The 19,190-nt window shown below is 40.9% G+C and overlaps 1 protein-coding gene across 7 annotated transcripts in view; it reads right to left on the bottom strand.

The window, feature by feature from the left end:
* LOC139772930 (zwei Ig domain protein zig-8) overlaps positions 1–19,143 on the bottom strand; it is a 126,238-nt gene extending 107,095 nt beyond the window's left edge. Inside the window, exons 1-2 of one of the 7 annotated variants that reach the window (XM_071707017.1) lie at positions 10,653–10,882; positions 8,402–8,678 (exon numbers count right to left, since the gene is read on the bottom strand). The gene's annotated coding sequence lies outside the window, so the exon portion shown is untranslated. Of the gene's footprint in view, positions 1–8,401; positions 8,679–10,291; positions 10,883–18,448 lie in introns of those variants that run through there. The other 6 variants (XM_071707034.1, XM_071707026.1, XM_071707010.1 and 3 more) reach the window with 6 other exon arrangements.
* Positions 19,144–19,190: the final 47 nt, after the last annotated feature.

The raw sequence follows: 19,190 nt of genomic DNA on the forward strand, positions 1-19,190 counted from the left end.
CTGAAAAATAAGAGGGAACATCAAAAAATTCTAACGTCAAGTAATAGCTGATATCCCCGCGAACAGGCGCAGGTTCCGTTTTCAAAGTAGATTTCACGCGTTCCTACTCGCATTAGCGTAAACGGATTAACTCGTTTCGGTCGCGAGGTTGGACTTTCGTGCGAACGATTAAATCTCGCGCGAAGGGAGTAGGAAATGAGGGGAAGGGGCAAGTGTAAGCGAGCGAGAAGTTAAAGAGGGGGGCAAAGAGAAGAACGGAGTGTTGCGAGATAGAGACTGGCTGGTTACAAGGCTAGGAACCAGGAGGAAGAAAGGCACGAGCGGAAGAGGAGACAAAGTGCGACGTGCGACTACCTTCGGGCGTTTCGAGGATAATTTGCATTATTCGCGTGGAAAGTTTCTCCCTTGGCGCGTTAATGGGTCTCTGGGACCCGAGATTCGGATATACCATTTTCTTTTTCTCTTCTTCTCTGTCCAACTGCCGGAACGAGCGGAAAAGAAGTGAAAATACGAATCGCCATGAATATCCTCTATTTTGTCATTAACGACGGTATGGGGTAATGGATATAATGGGTCTTTGCATCGAAAGGCAGTATCGGAGGAAAGAAACTTCGGAAATTTATAGTTCCTGTTCGTTAATTTTTATCTGATATAAAATTAAGCATGCATGCTTGATAAGAGATGCTTATATTTCTGTTTTAAGTGAAATTAACGGATACGAATTAAAAACTTGAAACGAAAAGGAAAAAGAGAGCACCAAGTACCTACTTTGAGAAATTCATAGATCAAGACTGTCCTATCTTTCCTTTTTGATCTAGACTTCTTCATTATAATATTCATGAAACAATGTCATAATTGTACTGTCAATTTACTTCAACATGAAAGAGGCTGTTATACGATTACCCTTGCCATTAACGCCAGAAGACGTGAGAAACCTGCCGTCTTTATAGTTATTCGAGAAACGTATACGCACACTAACGCATCAGCTAGCAGTTAATCTCGGGCTAAAAGTTAAACTCGAACTCCTTAATCTGACAGTATAAAGCCGTGCCCTCAGATAAACTTCGCCTCTTCGACCTCTCGCGCCCGCACCGAATGGCCCGATCTCAAGGGGGCACATTTTTATGTAAATTTAATGGCTTTACGAGTGTAACGAGGGAGTCAACTTGCGCTTTTGTACGAGCAAGAATGTAATACGACCGAGGACATTGTTAATATATAACTCTCTACTTTAGATTCTCTTCTTCTACAAAGTTCATTGTATAAGAAATTGTATCGAGCTTAAAGTTTATTCGGCGATAAGCTTCTTGATCAAACGCGATTTTATGCGGGTTCCTTCATCACTCTTCGCTACGTTTCCTTCGACTACGGATTTATTTCAAATTTTTCAAAAAAATAACGGTTTAAACGAAGTTCTCTATTTATTTTACATAAAATATTGTTGTAAAAGCAGATTGATACATGAATAATTTTTCTGCGAGCTCATACGAGGAATGTAAAACATATTCTACCTTATTTCTGGGAGGTTTCATATATCGCATAATCCTTATTCGATACATCGTAAAATAGCTCAATCGCTAGAGCATCCCGTATAAAATAAGCCGGCTATGCATACGTCGAGATTCAACGATATGAAACTCTTTTTCGTTTTTCTTTGTGCATCGACAGAACCGACGGCTCTCTCTCTCTCTCTCTCTCTCTCTCTCTCTCTCTCTCTCTCTTCCTCCGCCCCCCCCCCTCTCTCTCTCTCTCTCTTTTTCTCTCGATAATAACATTAAATTACAAGAAATCAAGAGTAGATTGCAACGCATTCGAGAACGCTTCCTAATCCTCTTAGAACGAGCATCCGAAAGAACGTTGAAGAGGTCGCGAGACGGATCTTTCAAGAACCAACATAATCGAATCGGTACGACGAAAATAAGCATTCCGAATGCTGCCTACATTCGATATATTGACCTAGCTGATTTCTATTGAGAAACGCGCAGGATTTAGAGTGAAAACTCGGAATGCTATTGTAAATAAGCAAATGCGGAACAAGTATTATCGGAAAAACGGCGAGAGGGCGGCTGATTAATTGCGTTTGCATAGCCGCTTTAAGATTGATGTGGAATAAAACTACATCATTAGTAACTATTACAATAGAATTCCAAAAGATTGACATATTTTTAAAACGTCGGAACGAGAAATCTCTACTCAGGCGCGACTGAAAGCAATTAACAATAATAAATCGTAGCGATTAAAAATGGATATCTGCGAGAACAAAAGCAAAAAAAGCAAATTTTTTTAAAACTTGTTATCACTACATGTTGATGATCTGAGACAAGCATTCCTCGTTCTATCGTGCGAGAACGCTCTCGCGTTATATATATATATATATATATATCGGTTATCATATTCCGTTACCCCCGTATCGTTGCAGTATCATTCCCTCGCTAGCTCGATTCGCGATTTGCCAGAACATAAGTAGGCTACATGCGAGCACCGCAAGTAGCAGCGAGTCTGCGCCCGACATCCACGGGAAATCACTCTCAAAGGTATAACGTAGCAATCCTGGATTCGCGCGGTCGATAACTGCGAGCGATATGGCGGCTCAATTACAGCGGCTGCGAACTTTCGCCCCAAGACGACATTTCGTAGCAACTTACGAGCGTATCGAGGGTAAGAGCCAGCGCTGTAGCGAGAGAGAATTCGTAGCGCTTGCAGCATAGCGCGATGTAGGATATGGGGATGTGGGAGAGGGTAACGATAACGGGGACGAGGAAGCAGGGAGATCGAGGAAGAGCTCTCCTTAAGACAAAGTCGTAAGTCGAGACGCATAGGCACATGCGTGTAGCCCTTCTATTGTGCAATCCCATTAAACATTCGTTGTCGTGTATTCCAGAGTTGGGAAGTAACGCGTTACTTGTAACGCCGTTACCGTTACAGTTACTTTTTAACGGACTGGTAACGACGTTACTTTTTTCTTTTTGTAACTGTAACGTAGTTACATTTTTTTTCCAGTAAGGAATTTAATAGTTACTTTTATCGTTACTTTTTATATTTTGAATTTATTATATATGTCATAATTTTTGTATAGTCTTCACTTCAATTTTTGTATGATCTTCAGCCTTCGACAGATCATTATAGGCCATTGTTATATTTAAAATCGTCTTAAAAACAGTTTTAAGACGATAGTTTTAAGATATAAATAAACCAATCACAGAACCGTATTAGTATAAGAACAAACTTTATGAATGCTTTGATGCCGCGCTCTCGCCGCTGCGTTTTTTCGTTTTTAAATTTTTAAATATGAAATTAAGGGTACAAAAGACTATAACTTTGGCTGTATTTATAAATTGAATAAAAACTACAATTTTTTATTTGCATTTTAAGCATTATAAAACCTTTTTCTTTAAATTTTTTGTGATCTTGCGATTTAAAATATAACATTTTATTGCTTTTATTTTATTTTAACAAAAAATATTACAAAAATAAATTTTTTAGTCTGTGATTTTGTTTTAGCATTAAAAAATAACGGAAAAAGTAACAAGTCGTTACTTTTTAAGTAACGATAATGGTACCGAGTTACTTTTGAGAATCAGAAACTAAAAACCGTAACTAGTTACTTTTTTGACTCGGTAACGAGTAACAGTAATTAGCTACTTTTTAAAAAGTAACTTTTCCATCCCTGCTGTATAATCGTTATAAAGAAGTATAATAATCTCGCGATGCAGTAAACACAGGCGAGTTAAACGAGTGCGCGGATTGCGTCTTACCTCCTAGAATGTCGCAAGGGGAAGGAGAACAATGAAGACAAGTATAAACGTTTCGCCGCCACGAGCAATGCTCGCGGGTGTGTAAAGTAATTTAAGGAGCGATCAAGCTGTCGCCGGCAATGCGGCTTACATTCAGCACGGCCCACGTTACGACCAACGCGGGAGAGGAGATAACCAGACGAAGATCGTATACATATTTCCTTGCGAATAAATCGACGGTACCGAGGGTAATAAGCCTCTCCCTTGCGCGAGGTGGGATTCACGCGGGGTATCTATTGCGCGATCGCTGAGTACACATAAAACTGTGTGAGTATCTGAAAAGTCGTATCGCTCAAGTAACTCCGACGAATGTGAATATCAAATCCGCGATCAAAAACGTCCGGTATGTCAGATAGTCGAGAAGGAAAAAGAAGAGACGGATTACGGAATTAAAACTGTGCGATTAAATCGACGATAACAATAGCAACATCGACGAAGATCTATCCCGAGTGTTTAACTATAGCTCCTGGCGTCAAGCATTGTACGAGATAGCTACGCGAACACTTTACAATTTATATTATAGCCTTGTAACACGGGCCCTTCCTCACGAGCCATGCGATTTCTCTTTCCGCAAGATTTACTGCTAAAGTTGTTGCTACTCTGCCATAAAATATTTAATTAGTTGTCTTAATGCCACTTATTTCTTGCGCGCTACTTGCTGCTTGTTTCTCTCGTCTCGCCAAACTTTCGTGAGTCGTGAGATACAACGAGACCGAAATATACGTGCTAAAAACGTGCATAAACGTGCTGAAGAGGAATAATTAATATTTCTTTAGTCACATTAATATGTATACATATATATTCATTATGGTAAAACTCCTGTTTAAGGGGAGGCACCTCTAGTGACCTTGTCTATCACATGTATTATAAAGATCATCCCTTTGAGTAACCTTTAAAAGATTTTAACCGTCACTCATTGTTTATTAAAGAGTTGCTAACAAAAAAAAGTTTAAAAATATAACAGTTATTCTCATAAATGACTAATGTGTATATGAACATAGCACATATATATATAAGCGAAGAAGGGGATCTCTCCGCTCCTCCCTTGCACCCTCACTCTAAAAAAACCTAACTCAAATCGAACTTATATTACGGTGACAGTACTTTTTTAGCAACTCTTATAAAAAAGTTATTTCTCTTAACATAAAATGGTTCCATGGGTTTCCAAATCGTACAATAATAAACTTCGTTATAAAAAATGTGTAAGTATATTTTTGGGCGGGATGAAAGTAGAGATGTGCGATTCTGCAATACATCGCTATAGCACCGTGATTTTTTTTTTCTTGAATCGTAATGCGATATGTAATTAGATTTTTAATCGCAAAATCGCACGGGATATAAAATCGCGCCTGCGATTTAAAATCGCAAACACAGTTCAAAATTGCACTTCTAATAAAGTATTTATTTATTAAATATTTATATAAGAAAATGATAAAACAAAATGATTTGAATTTTATAAATATACGTTTGGTTCCGATTAATAAATACGCTTATTTTTAACACTAGACATGGTTTAACCAATCTGTTTAAAATTTGCTCCTCTTTATTAATTCGTATATAAAAATTTTTATTATAATTTTGTGTTATAAACGCAATGTTGAATCACCTGTTATTTTATATCGCAAATACTATATTCAATTTCCCCCGTTACATTATATAATTTTAAATTTTATTATTTAAAACAATCAAAATGTATAATAAAATTTTCAAAAGTCGTAAAATTTAAAATTACATAATATAACGGAGAAAATTTAAAATGGTGTTTGCGATGTAAAATGACACGTGATTCAAAATGATACAAAATTACGCACAATTTAAAATATAAGATAAAAATCGAAATGCGATGTATATCGCATTCACTGCTATTCTTAAAGAAGATCGCAATCGCGATACACAATTTTAAAAATCGCACATCTCTAGGTGAGGGGCGAAGCCCCTAGAAATATATACTTACAATTTTTTTATAACAAGGTTTATCATTGTACGGTTCAGGTATGTATGTAGATACCCTCTTAAATGTACATGATGTCGGAAAATTACGTTCCATTTGTTAAATTTATTTTGTTAATAAATTTTATTAAACAACGCGAGCGACGACTAAAACTTTTTAAAGGTTATTCAGAAGGTAACATCTATGTATAATATATGTGAAGGACAAGATCATCGGAGATGCCTCCCCTAAACAAGAGTTTGACTAATATTACTAATACATGTCGCTACATTTTATTATTAACGTCACAGATTTTTTACATTCGTAAGACTTTTACTCCACGTTGACCGCAGCTGCAATCTAACGCTTCAGTTAATTAAATAATTGATCAATTCTCTTGACATTTATCAATTTTGGAGAATATATAATTTCCCGTCACATATACATCGAGAATATATATCATTACCGATAACGTCGCGATACAATTACTATAATCGTCCGGAACGTTAAAGTGCAAATATTGCCGCAAGGCATGCTACGACATGTATCGTGTCTCGTGAAATATCAACGGCGTATATATCGATATTTTGAACGCGGCTGCGCTGTGTTGCAGAATGAGAAATAATCACCCAGAATAACGTTCTGCGTTATCAAAGGTAAGGCGATGATTAGAATGAAATCGCCGCAGTGGGCAACCGTGAGAATACCGTCGCAACGCTGATTGGAATTTAGTATAGAACGATAGAACTAGTAACGTTCCCCGCTTCTCCAATTAAGCTACCCGGATGTAAATCGGGTTAAGGGAATCCTATAGCGCGCGTCGTCGACGCGATTCATTCGTCGAGGGAACACGAACGGCAATTCATTCTTGAGGAAGCCGTTAATGTTAGCGAAGATCTTTAAATTAACGTCACATCTGGGACGTTCCGAGGAAACACGAATTACGTTGCACGTAAATGTAAAATCGTAAAAACGGGAAATCAGTCGCGCGTGTCGTTAAATGAATTCGTCCGTTTCAATCCGGCGTATATATCGATTACGAAGATTGGACGCGACAAAAATTGGGCGTCACGAAGATTAAGCCCGTCGGGATTAAGCAGACGTAAGACGCGACTCCTGGAGGAGCGGTAGACGCACCGCCCGCCCGGATAAAAACTCATCAAAGTTCGCGCCAGCCAGCAAACTGACGCCATTAGAAGTAATTTATCATTTAAAAGTGGCCCCTTCTTGCCGCCTCACGCTCAGCAAGCTGCGACATATGCGGTATTAACTTTCTTATGACGGGATCCTCTTGACCCGTTTTCACCTTACGTGGCGCACAAGCGTGGCATCCCGCGCATGCAAGTTGGCTAAGGCGCCCGTCACGTACGTACGTAACGACCATATTATAATACATGCATTTATCTGACACCTCATCTCCCTGCGCGAAATAACCCATACGTAATTCCCTCCTAATTATCCGCAAATACAGTCACAGTTACGTTACGGTAGCGTTATAATGTTCGCGGAAAGAAATAATTGGTCCTTTGAAATTTATCGCTCAATTTAACGATATTCGTTTAGCCGACTACTGTTACCTATTCGTCGATGCATCCACTCTATCAGGCGTATAAAGAAACAATTCCGCAACGTTATGCGCAATGAATAAATTCAATCTGTTCGCGATACCGTCGGTATTATACGCTCTGTTCCCACTGAAACGAATGGCTCTCACAAATCTCGTTTATTAATGCAGATAGGAAAGTGTTTCTCCTCTAATGTGGAGACGGCCGCAAGCGTGAAAATGCAAATCACGAGATATTATACGGGATATCTCGTCTTAGTTTCCGCGCTAAAATGTTTTCACGAGAAAGAGGAATGTAATGAAAATCGGGGATGAGCGATAAAACCGGGTATGCTGAGGCGCGAACTTATTTCAACAGATGCCACATTGTAAAATCGCGATTGCATCGTCTTTTATATCCCATTAACTGCCAAAGGGCGAATATTTCACTGTTATTAGTAATATAATATAAATAAATCGTCATTACGCCATAAGGCAAGATGTGGCGAATTGAACTGGCTTAACCAATTTGCCAATTTTTACTCCGCGTGTAATTTATTCCAAAGTATGTGAATATAATATATGAATTATCGGAATTTAATTATACATCGGAATTATACTTGACATACATTTGGAATTATATTTAATTGGATATTGGAATTACATTTAATAGAATTTTTTATAACTTGATAACTGTTAACGACAAACTGTTTACTGTTAACCGTTTACTATTTGCATCTAAAATTAGGATGCGTAAATGGCGTAATGAACTATCACATTTTAAATCTATGATGAATGCAATTAACACGAAACACATGTGCAGTTCTCATTGAATCTATGCGCTGATGGATAATCGCTCGGCGGATAAAATTAAAACGTGTCGAAGTGCTGCCTTAAATCGAGTGCAAATTAAAAGCATTGAAATGATCAGGAAGCGGTCCCCCGAGCTCGTTACACGCACGCACGATAATTACATGCGATTACACCTCTAACGCGCCACGTTGAAGTATGCGGCGTTATCGGAAAATATGTAAATCAGCGTTATCGATTCACGCCGGGGGAAACACAAACGCGCTAATAAACTGCGCGTACAGGCATTGATAATTATCGATCAATTGCTATTGATGTACTTACTTCTTTATGCGGCGGCACGATATGTCGCTCCGCTCACGAATTTGTCTCCCGCCTCACGAATTTCCGTCTCTCACTTTTTCCCTTCGCTCTATTTTTGCCCCGCTTTATCGCCACGTTACTCCGTTCGTTTCTCTTCATGCAACTACACTGATACCGGCTCTGTCAAAAATCATCAGCTCTCCCCCGTATTGACACTTTCCGCCGCGCAAAGAGAAGAATCTCGCGGTTAGAGGCTAACACGACCGTTCTTCCCACCCCTCATTCTCCTTCATCGCCGCTTAAACGGTTAAATCATACGATTATCTACTTTCTCCGGAATCGCACCTTACGATTCACCCGCGCGAAACGCTGCCATCACCGTGAAACAGAATCTATTCCGCGGCAGCGCCAGCATTTCGGAATATTGCTTCAAGTAGTAATGGTCATCCACGGTCGATCAGAGAACGCGTGTTCGGATTCTCCGCGATACATCTGCGAGTTGGGGCGCTACATGCAGGGGAGTATCGCTCGACCGGGAGTAATTCGCGTGGAATCACAGTTCGCGATGTGTCGAAACAATTCCCGCGCACCGCCGAGCTGCAATTTCGCGAACGTGCACGTCAGTCGCTTGGAACGGAGCGGGAATTTCTTGACGCGCGATCGTCCGCTGAATTTATCAAAAATTGTTATATTTTTATTCGAAAAGTTATTGCGGAAGAAAACAATTTATTTTTATATGTTTCATGCCTTGCGCCATTATTTGAAGTAAAAGAGAAGACCGCAATCGTGTACACACGTCTTAGTGTACACAAAAAGATAACGGTCGATGGACTGGAGATAACAAACAGAGAGGAAATTTCCCCATCTCTTCCCGTTACGTAAGTGGTAGTCCTCGCTCACGTTCTAAACGGCCCGGAGCACGTTAAGCGTTTCTGAGAGAGCTGCAGCATTGACTGTTGTTTACAATATCAACGCTCTGCAAACATAAAGCTCTAAGCTAACTATTATCTGACCTAACTTGAATCGGATCAAGTTGAATTAAATATTGTAAAAATGCTCGAATATCGTCGGGTCGTCAATCAACTGAAATCCTCGATAAATGTATACTTCTTTATCGGTATTTAATAATCGCGATTTAAATAACAGATCAGCTCCGATTGCTCCTCGTAAAAAAATCACAGCTCTCGGCGAAAGTCATAAAAAAATCTATCGCCGTCTGGGGTAGAAAAATTCTGCGTTCGTAATGTCAATTCCATCGCACAATCGATGGCGCGAATCACGTCATGAAGCTCATACGACCTCTTTTTCCCTCGCGCGTAATTTCGTGTGCATTTTTTCGTGTTTTACTTTTTTTCCATCTATCTCCTCTCTTTGTCCTTCGGGCTGGATCAGGTAATGCCTCGAAGGGCGGGACCGGACGTGTCCTACTTTTACCAGTGACCGCCGTATAGTTTTTAATCCGAAACTAACAACGTGACACGATGCGGTAAGATTTAGCGTGCGCGATGTCACACGCTAAAAGGGAAAACTCGCATGTTCGTCACCACAGAAATTTCAATCGTGATTTTGACCGATCGTCTTTTTACTCATTTATTCTCACGTTGTATAAATCTTTTCGCGATAAGTCCACATTAATAAATTCATCCAATTTTGCAATTCATATTGTGCATGATGAATGTGACGCGCTATCGCACGTCAGATTTTACAAAAAATATAAAATTCATCAAGCATTTCCAAGATTTGATCGAAGTAATAAACTCGTTGAAATTATGTGGGGACGACGATGAAGAAATTCTTTAACTATTTAATGCCTTTCTATATCATTTTCCTTAAAACTTGCTAACCCGTGCCATAATCGTTACGTTCGCGTATGAACGAAAATAAAAAATGGGAAAGCGATATTCGGCCTACTGTGTGTCTTCGATTTCTACGATCACTCCACGAATCGCAGCAGCCGATATAAGAGCAATTAGCGTCCGAGATCGCGTGCGAATTCACGCGCGGTTTATCTTCCCCTTTTTCTCTCTCTCTCTCTCTCTCTCTCTCTCTCTCTCTTTCTCCCTCGCGCACGATCACATGTCGCCGACAGACTCCGAGGTCCGAAGCACTAAAATTTCACGGTACTCGTTCATCGAGGATTCATCCGAGTGCACCGCTTTTCAAATTTTTCGCCCGGCTCTCCGTGGTACGGCGTATGACGCGAGTCACTTCACAGTGTCGCCTCAAGTTCGTCACCAAAATAATGTTTATCTGCGCGATGACGTTTATTTACCGTCGACACGACGTAAAAAAAATACGCGGGGATGCAACCGGCAACGCGACCGGCAACGGGGAGCGGCTCGTATATGAAAAGAAAAAAGAAAAAGAAGTTACGGCATATCGATGCGCGCGCGAAAAAAAAAAGCACGTCCACTTTCGCCCGCTCGAATTCTTATGAATCTTTCCGTGGGAATGCTCCGCTCTCGGCCGCTGCTCGTTAGGGCTTCGCCAATGGACTGCCAGGCGCCGCGGCAAAAGCTACGGCGCAACACGCCGACGCATCTACCCCTTTTGCAACCCCCTACGCGGCCTGACTCCCCGCTTTGCGGCAGCCACCGACGCCGACCCACACCGACGAGTTTTCCACTCGTTCTCCACGCGTGAGAGCCCGCTGCTTGCTTTCACGACTTCGTAAAACACGGACGCCGACACGGGGCGATGCCCCATCGCGGATGTACCACGCGGTTTTCACGATCGTTTCCGTGCAATGGCTATCACGCGCGTCATTAGATATCGCGTTAATTCTCCCCGCTGAATGCAGAGAGATTGCATAATAGATCGCGATTAGATTCATAATAGGCACCAATTACGACGCCTGAGAAACGGCCTGTCGATTGTCGGCGTTTGGACTGTTATTGCAACGAACGGTTAGGAAATGTTAAACTGTCCGATGTATAACGAAAGGAAATATTTATTGTCGCGCGTATTGTTACCCGAACTCGTCTCTCTCTCTCTCCTCTCTGCTCATAACTTTCTTTTTTTATTTTTCCTATTATATTAACATGGAATATCATGTTACGTGAATCAATTGAAAGCGGACCAAGGATCGTTTGTCACTTTTTGCGAGTTGCATGCGTAAAATATTTAGCGAGGTATAACCATTTGTAAAAAGCGAAAGAGCAATATCAAGCACGGTGCTTTGAAGACCGCCGAAATTAAATGCCCGACAAAGTGTACTGACACTCGATGGTCTATCGCTCTATGGATATGACGCATTTTGATTCGTATGCTGCAAACTGTACTGGCACGTCACGCTCTCAGGGTATGACAGGTAATGTTGCAGCTCGAGAGAGGATAAATTTGATTTAACCCGTTTCATATTTTCGCCCCTCGGGGGGTATTCAAATGTATCAAATACTTTTGTGCCAATCGAAACATCCGCGTGATCGTAGGTCGGTGGAACTCGTAATTTGCATAATTATGCAATAACCGTGATGTCAGGCGCCCTTCATCCCGCCACATCGGTGGCAGATTCCAGCGGGCCGGCGAACAAATGAACGATGTATCGGGATATAAAATTCAGCGCGCCAAAATTATTCGGCGGCGCGGCACAATCTGCAGTTCCTCTCATTCTAATATATTTCTCTATTCTCGACAAATCTGTTCTTAAATGTGATTTTTACATCCTAAAAGCGAAGGCAATTCCTCAATGATAGAAAATGATGTAATTTTGCCGAATTTACATTTGACAATTGGCATAACGTACATATTTCCATAAAGATTTCTGATTTCGATCCGTGCAATTATATCGACAACTTTACTACAACTGCGTTTTCCTTTTTTCACGCGTATACCGCGAAAATTTATAAAACAACGGAATCAATGACACATTTGCCCAAGATAGATACCAGACTGATTGATGACCGGCATCGATCAAGTCTTCCGTTCTCGCGCGAGCTACATTAACTTTATATTAAATACTTCATCATTTTTCCGCGGAGACACGTCGTACGCTTCACCGATTTACCGTCGATTCCCCGATCGAACAAGTTGCAGATTTTTTTTCTTATTTGACACGAATTTTCACGTTCTGCGATTCGCTTCCCATTTCTGCACTAAAGTATTTATTATGTAATATGTGTATATACGCCTGCTTGTAAAACCATTTAATGTAAAGTACACAATGAATACACGCGAAGAGAAACGCGCGCGTATGATCGACGCTAAAAAATAAAATTTAAGGTCGTTACATGCGCGCACAAAAGTTTAACATTTGCATCAATTCACCATTTCCCATTTCGGCGAACCGGGCGAACGATACGATAAATCGAATGCAAATGTTAATGGATTAGGCCATGAGCGTATACAAGCCCGTATACAATGTCGGAACGTCGAGCACGCTCTCGAAATGAAGTTCTACTTGATTTTGTAAGTACAATACAATAATGGCGTGCGGCTACCATTTTACATGCCAATTGTCCCTCCGAAATATATATACCGATCCTGCGCGCGCGCGCGCACGCGCGCGTATACTTCTGTACATCGCTATATTATCGGACAGTGCTGTCGGCAATGGCCCATCAACATATCGTTACCTGTCTGTCGATAATCATTCCCGTGTGCTGCGCGCGCGGTCGCTCGTATCCGGACTTCCGTAATAATTGCATAATGTGCTAATAGCGCTCGTAAAATGATTACGCGTCGTATGAAATGATTACACTCCCCGGTACAACGGCAATTGCGATATCGGACCCGAGGGCGCTTGGACGATCCGTCCGGCCGCGCAAGCACGCACGCACGCATGGCACGTTACAAAAATCGCGCGTTAATACAGATAATTTATATATAATATGCAATAAAGTGCGCCGTTCATGCATCGAACTCATATTACGGATAAAGTCTATTTCATTATGAAGTTCCATTTTAAGAGAGTGTCGTTATTTCAAGCGCGAATAACTTCTGGCCGCGCGCGCTATTTTCGTGGCCGGCGCTCAGACAACTGCAATTTTACCAACATATTACGTCTCCCCCTCGACTATGCTGAACTATTCTGAACACGTAGTGGTGAAAGCACGAATCAGGATGCCTCGCGAATCATCGGAAGATGTAATGGACTGCAGGTGTGAGAAAACGTGACGGCGGCAAGCTGCAACAGCGTATCTGCCAGCGATATAAGATAGAATCGCTTTTACGTAATTTTGCTGGTAGAGATGAGAAATATTCATGAGACTCGAGCTAAATAAGAAACGCAGGTTGTATTTGCAATAGTGACGGCATAATGCAGAGAGAGAGAGAGAGAGAGAAAGAGTAAAAATTATCTCGGAACTTTTTTCAATCACTGCGCCTCATCTTTCTGCTCGTGTCTCGCTGCTACGTTTCTTGTATACACAGCTGCGGAATGTAGTGCGGGCACTTGGATCTCCCGCGTTATTACGAGGCTTTTTGGAGGAGTAATAAAGTATAGCGCGACAGCCACAGCGGGAAGAAGCGGATGGGGGAGACGAGAAGCGCGGAATGGTCGCACGCTGGACTCCAACGGGGGGGAAACGTAGCCTGTTTAATTAGCGAGCAAATTAAATGCCGGGACAGCCACATCCTACATGGCCCCACGCAATTAGAGGTATTATAAATTAATTATAACACCGTGACGCAGTCAGTTTTGTGGGATTCAATCTCGGAATGGGCTTGGCACCGGCGAGCGGAATGAACGCCAAACTTATCTCATTGCCGACCGCTTACGATGCGTTTTGTTATTTCATTTTGGACGTTAGAGACGTATCTTCAATTACACGTTGAATCGAGCGGTATAAAATTGGCTTGGCAGTACATACGGAGAAGAGGTCCAAATCGACGTTCTAAAAAAAGAAAAATGTAAAAAACGAAATCGGCAGACGATAGTTAAAGGTTCCTTTTCCATAGCAAGAAACTTTCGAAATACCAGACTTATCTGATTATCGTTCTATAAGACTTGAATTGCGGAAAATAACTCGTTATATTACATCATAATATCGTGACGATTACATCGTCGCCTTTGAATCCCGCCCCTGCAATCCCGAGAATAGCTTTTCCTTGTAATCGGTTAAGCGCGATTTGTAGCCTTAACGGGGCGCACGATCGGGAGTCGACTACGTAAATGGCGTAGAACGGGGGTGTAACGTCTAAGATTCCCCCGGGGAGTGTCACGAATTGCCAAGCGCGGAGCTTAGAAGTCTCGGGCAGAATAGAAACCGATTAAGCGAAACAACCGACTGACAGCACCTGTTGATACTTCGCCTAGCTCGTGGCGAAGGTACCAGACTAACAGATACGCGCGGCCGGGCATCCGTGTAGATGTAAGTTCTCCAACGTGTGTACACTTGTTTGCGCACCCGTGGCTGATGTCCGGTGTCCTCGCGGTTCCGCAAGGCGAAGATGGACGCCTTGGACGGAAACGAGAATCGGTACAGAGGGTATCAACTCGAGGATCGCGTCGGCACTGAGAGATCCAATTTTGGGCAAACCCGCGCTAAATTGAATCGGGCCAAGACCCTGTTAATATTCGAGTTACGAGCGCTATTACCCTTTGTTCGTGATTCAGCGCGTTACGCTCTTATACCCGCGTTTAAACACGCATCGCGCAGCACGCATCCGTAAACTGTTTACGAACGGTCGGATGTACGGCCGTCTTCCGACCCTTTCTCTGGCTAGAGAGTCGCGCGCCCTTTCCTTACGCCGTACGCGTTACCTTTATCTTTACACGAGTCTTGAACAACAGCCGCGTTTGATGCAGGGAGCGTTATTTTTTTATCAAAGGCCGAAAACCGTTTCTTCCTTATCAAAAATATCGGAGAATCAACAGTGAGTTACATGCAAAGAAGAAAAAGCTTAATGGGTTTCGAGTTTCGCGATGTTGGCAAATAAATAATAAAATTCCTCCTATTTGTGTAATCCTATTCATTTTCAAACAGGTCTCGTCTCGATGGAATCTTAACTTGATGCTTACTCACAGAGACATTCAGTGTTCAAAACTTGAGACTTCAAGATCCCTCTGTGCATCGTCGAGCTAATTAATTTCGCATAAAGCAATTCACGGTGAATTAATTCAAGCAATTATAGAAGCTGCGATCAGAGATAACCGAAAATTTTCGTTCTCTCTTTAGGGAATTGGAGCGGAGGAAATTAGCTCGATCGAGCTACTTGAGCGTATCGCGTATTCGTGCATATGCGAATCTTTCGGCGTGCAACGTTCTATCCATAACAACGTAACGTCATAAACAACAACGCGCGATCACGTATATAACAGGCAATACCGTTGAACCTTGTCGAAACGGAATTTCGCCGAACTTGACTCACTAATTACGTGAGCTAAATGCAATTCACTTTTGAAATCCCCTTTGTGCAATCATGACGAGTGCACGCGGGATATTTTTCTCGATAGGCTATGGAACCCAGTAATATCAATGTTTCATTAATTAAAATATTATATATATATACATATATATATATATATTCTTCATAAAAGATATTCTCCCGATATCAATGTTACATGAATATCCATTATGATACAGAATTCAGTTTACAAGAATAAAATTTTTTATTATAATTTTAATATATTTTTACACGCTTCTATATGTATGTATATATATGTATACCTATATACAAGAAAAAGATTTGCGAGAAAACTTTATATGTTCTGAATCTGACTTTTCCTTTAGCTCTACGGTCAATCAGTCTAATCCCGATTAACACGAGTTTTACGTAAGTTAATTTTATACAAGTATATTGGGGCCTGAAAGACCTCTTATCGGTCTTTTGATTAAATAATTAATTAAAGAGAGGAGATACCGTCCGATCAACCTGTTTTATAACACTGTTTTTGACGTTAGTTGGCTGAATAAAGATCTAGCTGTGAAAACTGGGAGATAAGAGAGATTCGAAAGCAGCACGATGCTTTCTGTAAACAGGCTTTGCGCGAATGTCGTAAAAATTCGATAGCCAGAACGAAATCCTATTTTCGCGCTACTTTCTTTCCCCTCAAGCACCGGAAATCGAACGTTCTATTTCTACAAATATTTCTGGTATTATCAATTGTGTAGTCGCGCGTTTGCGTGGATAAAACTAGATCCGGACGAAGCGAACGAGCATGGATGAACAGCTTGCTTCAGTGGATGCGAACAAATGGCATTCAATCGTTCGCATAATTGCCAAAATCAATATAAGTAGAACCTTTTGATTGGTTGGCTCAGTGGAAAAATTCTAAGCATCGATCGTTATGAATGGTTATGATTAATCGCAATGTAATCAAATGCGTACAACATCGCGGATTCGCTTCGCACTCCGTTCACTTGATCTGGACCCAGTCGTAAAGCGTAAAGCGACAATCGATTCTACTTCGTATAATAAATATAGAAAATTCACGCATTACTCATCTTAGGTGTATCAAATAATAATCGATTACGATTAGAATTACGATTATGATTATCTCGAACGGACATGATTGCCTCATGATAATTACAAAAATTGTTTGATAGTCAGGCTGCGTTTCGATGTTCACCAGCCAGTACTGAAAATCTATAGTTTACGTCACGTATACTATAGATTTTCAGCACGGCAGTGAATATCGAAACGTAGCCTTAGGCGTCAATTATAAAAGACATTGCCAAAATGCATTCGTTATTGTAGAAAAATGTTTTAATCGAGCAATTTTTATTTACGTGAAAATTATTTCATTATTCTATCATCATTAAATTATCATGATCATATTATAAATTATTAAATTACCATAATTATTCTAAATCCATCTCTCTCATCGTGTCATTAAAATTGATTAAAATATTTTCACTAATCCATCTTATCCAAATAAAATCTTGATAAAATCAAGACTAATAATTATTAAGATTATAGAAAAAATTGATAAAATAACTAAAGAAATAAATCGTTCAATAAATTTTTCATTTATTATACATACACGAGATTTATCTGGAAAATTCCCTAACTTTTGAAATAGCGCATCAACGCTATAAGTTATGGGAGTCTCTTTTTTATTATAAAAAATATAAAGGCCTGATTTCTTTAAGCATTACATAGTAATGCACAAACAACAATGTATTTACGTGATCGTACTATCATAATCTATATATATATATATGTTCTTGATTTAGTTCTAATTTTATTTTAATTGTTGCTCTCTCTCTCTCTCTCCGTTAAGAGCCTATCCAGACAAACTTGCATAGGTGCATGACCATGCATAAGGAAATGGTTTGGTCCATATACACGTGCATAAAGAAATGGATCAATCTATTTCCTTATGCTTATACTCATGCACTTGTGCAAGTTTGTCTGGATAGACCCTAACGCCTTACAATACGGCTGAAACACAGAGCCCTTTAGTATATAAGCCAAATACCATATTGGTTGGAAAGCCCCATAGGCCAAAATTGATTGTCAACGCTGAAAATAGTATACGTTACGTGTATTGTAGAGTCCCAGCACTGGCAGTGAATTTTGAAACACGGCTTTAGTGAGACGCAGCTTGTGCTACGCTCCAGCGGCAAGATCTGCAAACCTCATAGTGAAATCTATACCAGTTACTTCCGGTTAGTCATTTTGTGTTTTGTTTGATTTTGTGAACATGTGCTCCGCGCGCGATTTTTCTGTCGATTGAAACGAGTGATTTTCACGAGCAACGAATTAATGTGAAGTGCATTAAAAGGCCATCATTTTGAGTCAATCGATTCGATTAAAGAAAATTTGCCTGCGTAATATTCAATTCACGAAGAAGCGTTCCAAGAATGTTTCAAAACATGGAAGAAACGCCAGCAGAGAGCAGCGCATGCCGAATGAAGGGGCGGTACTCCGAAGGCGATAAAGGCTGAATAGCTCTTAGGTGAGTCGGGAGACTTCCTATTTGAAAAGTTCGGGCGCATTTCCCAGACAGACCTCGTACATATAATTACTCGTGAAATCAATAAATTAATAAAATAGATCTCTGCGAAAGATAAAGAATTTAAATCGCTTCGTAAAACACGCTCAATCAATAATCCCGATTGCGCTCTTAATTAATCGCAAGTGAATGGCGCACGCCGAGTCGAAAAAACGAACGTAACTTACCGATCGCCATATCCGCCATATCCGCCATTTCCGCCAGTTTTAATCCGACGCATCTGACGTGAATCGTGATGCTTCGACGGCCACCGTGAATAATTTATCAAACAATGCTCGCTCGATGGTCGCGAACGCCGATATTATAGAAAAACGCGAGAAACGGCGAGTCGGCGAGATAAACGCGTTAAATACGGCCGGCCGAACGCGCGGCATTCATTATGAATTGAAACTTCCGTCGTCCCTTCGACGTTCGTAACGTCACGTCGCGTCGCGACACGAACGCGGCACAAAACGTGACGATAATTCTTTCACCGGCGTGCTTACGTTACTTCTTTTCAAATCAGCGATTTTTCGACGGATGTACGTACTTGATTATCGCGGCGAGACGGCGCGTATCCCTCCGACGATCTGCCACTCGCGAAGGCCGTGACGAATGTGACGACATTACTGTCGTTTCGCGTCGCTCGCGGATCTTCGCGCGTAGTGCGTACTGAACGTAGCGCCGAGTCTTCTATCGATGACCTCGATCGATTTGATCTCCAGATTTCACGCCGCGGATCTCCACGCGTACTGAACGTAGCTCCGAGTCTTAATTTCAAAAGTTTCGCGCATCTCATTTATGCGCCACGATTCGAATCGTATATATTACACTTTAATTTACCTTCATCGGTACGTGTATCTTATTTTACAATTTACTACTTCATTATATATTGAAAATTAAATTGGAAATTATCGGAGACGGTAATAC

The sequence above is a fragment of the Temnothorax nylanderi genome, unplaced genomic scaffold (assembly GCF_030848795.1).
Source record: "Temnothorax nylanderi isolate EJ_2023f unplaced genomic scaffold, tnyl_v1.0 TNYL_tig0004_pilon, whole genome shotgun sequence".
In the NCBI taxonomy this organism is placed as follows: domain Eukaryota; kingdom Metazoa; phylum Arthropoda; class Insecta; order Hymenoptera; family Formicidae; genus Temnothorax; species Temnothorax nylanderi.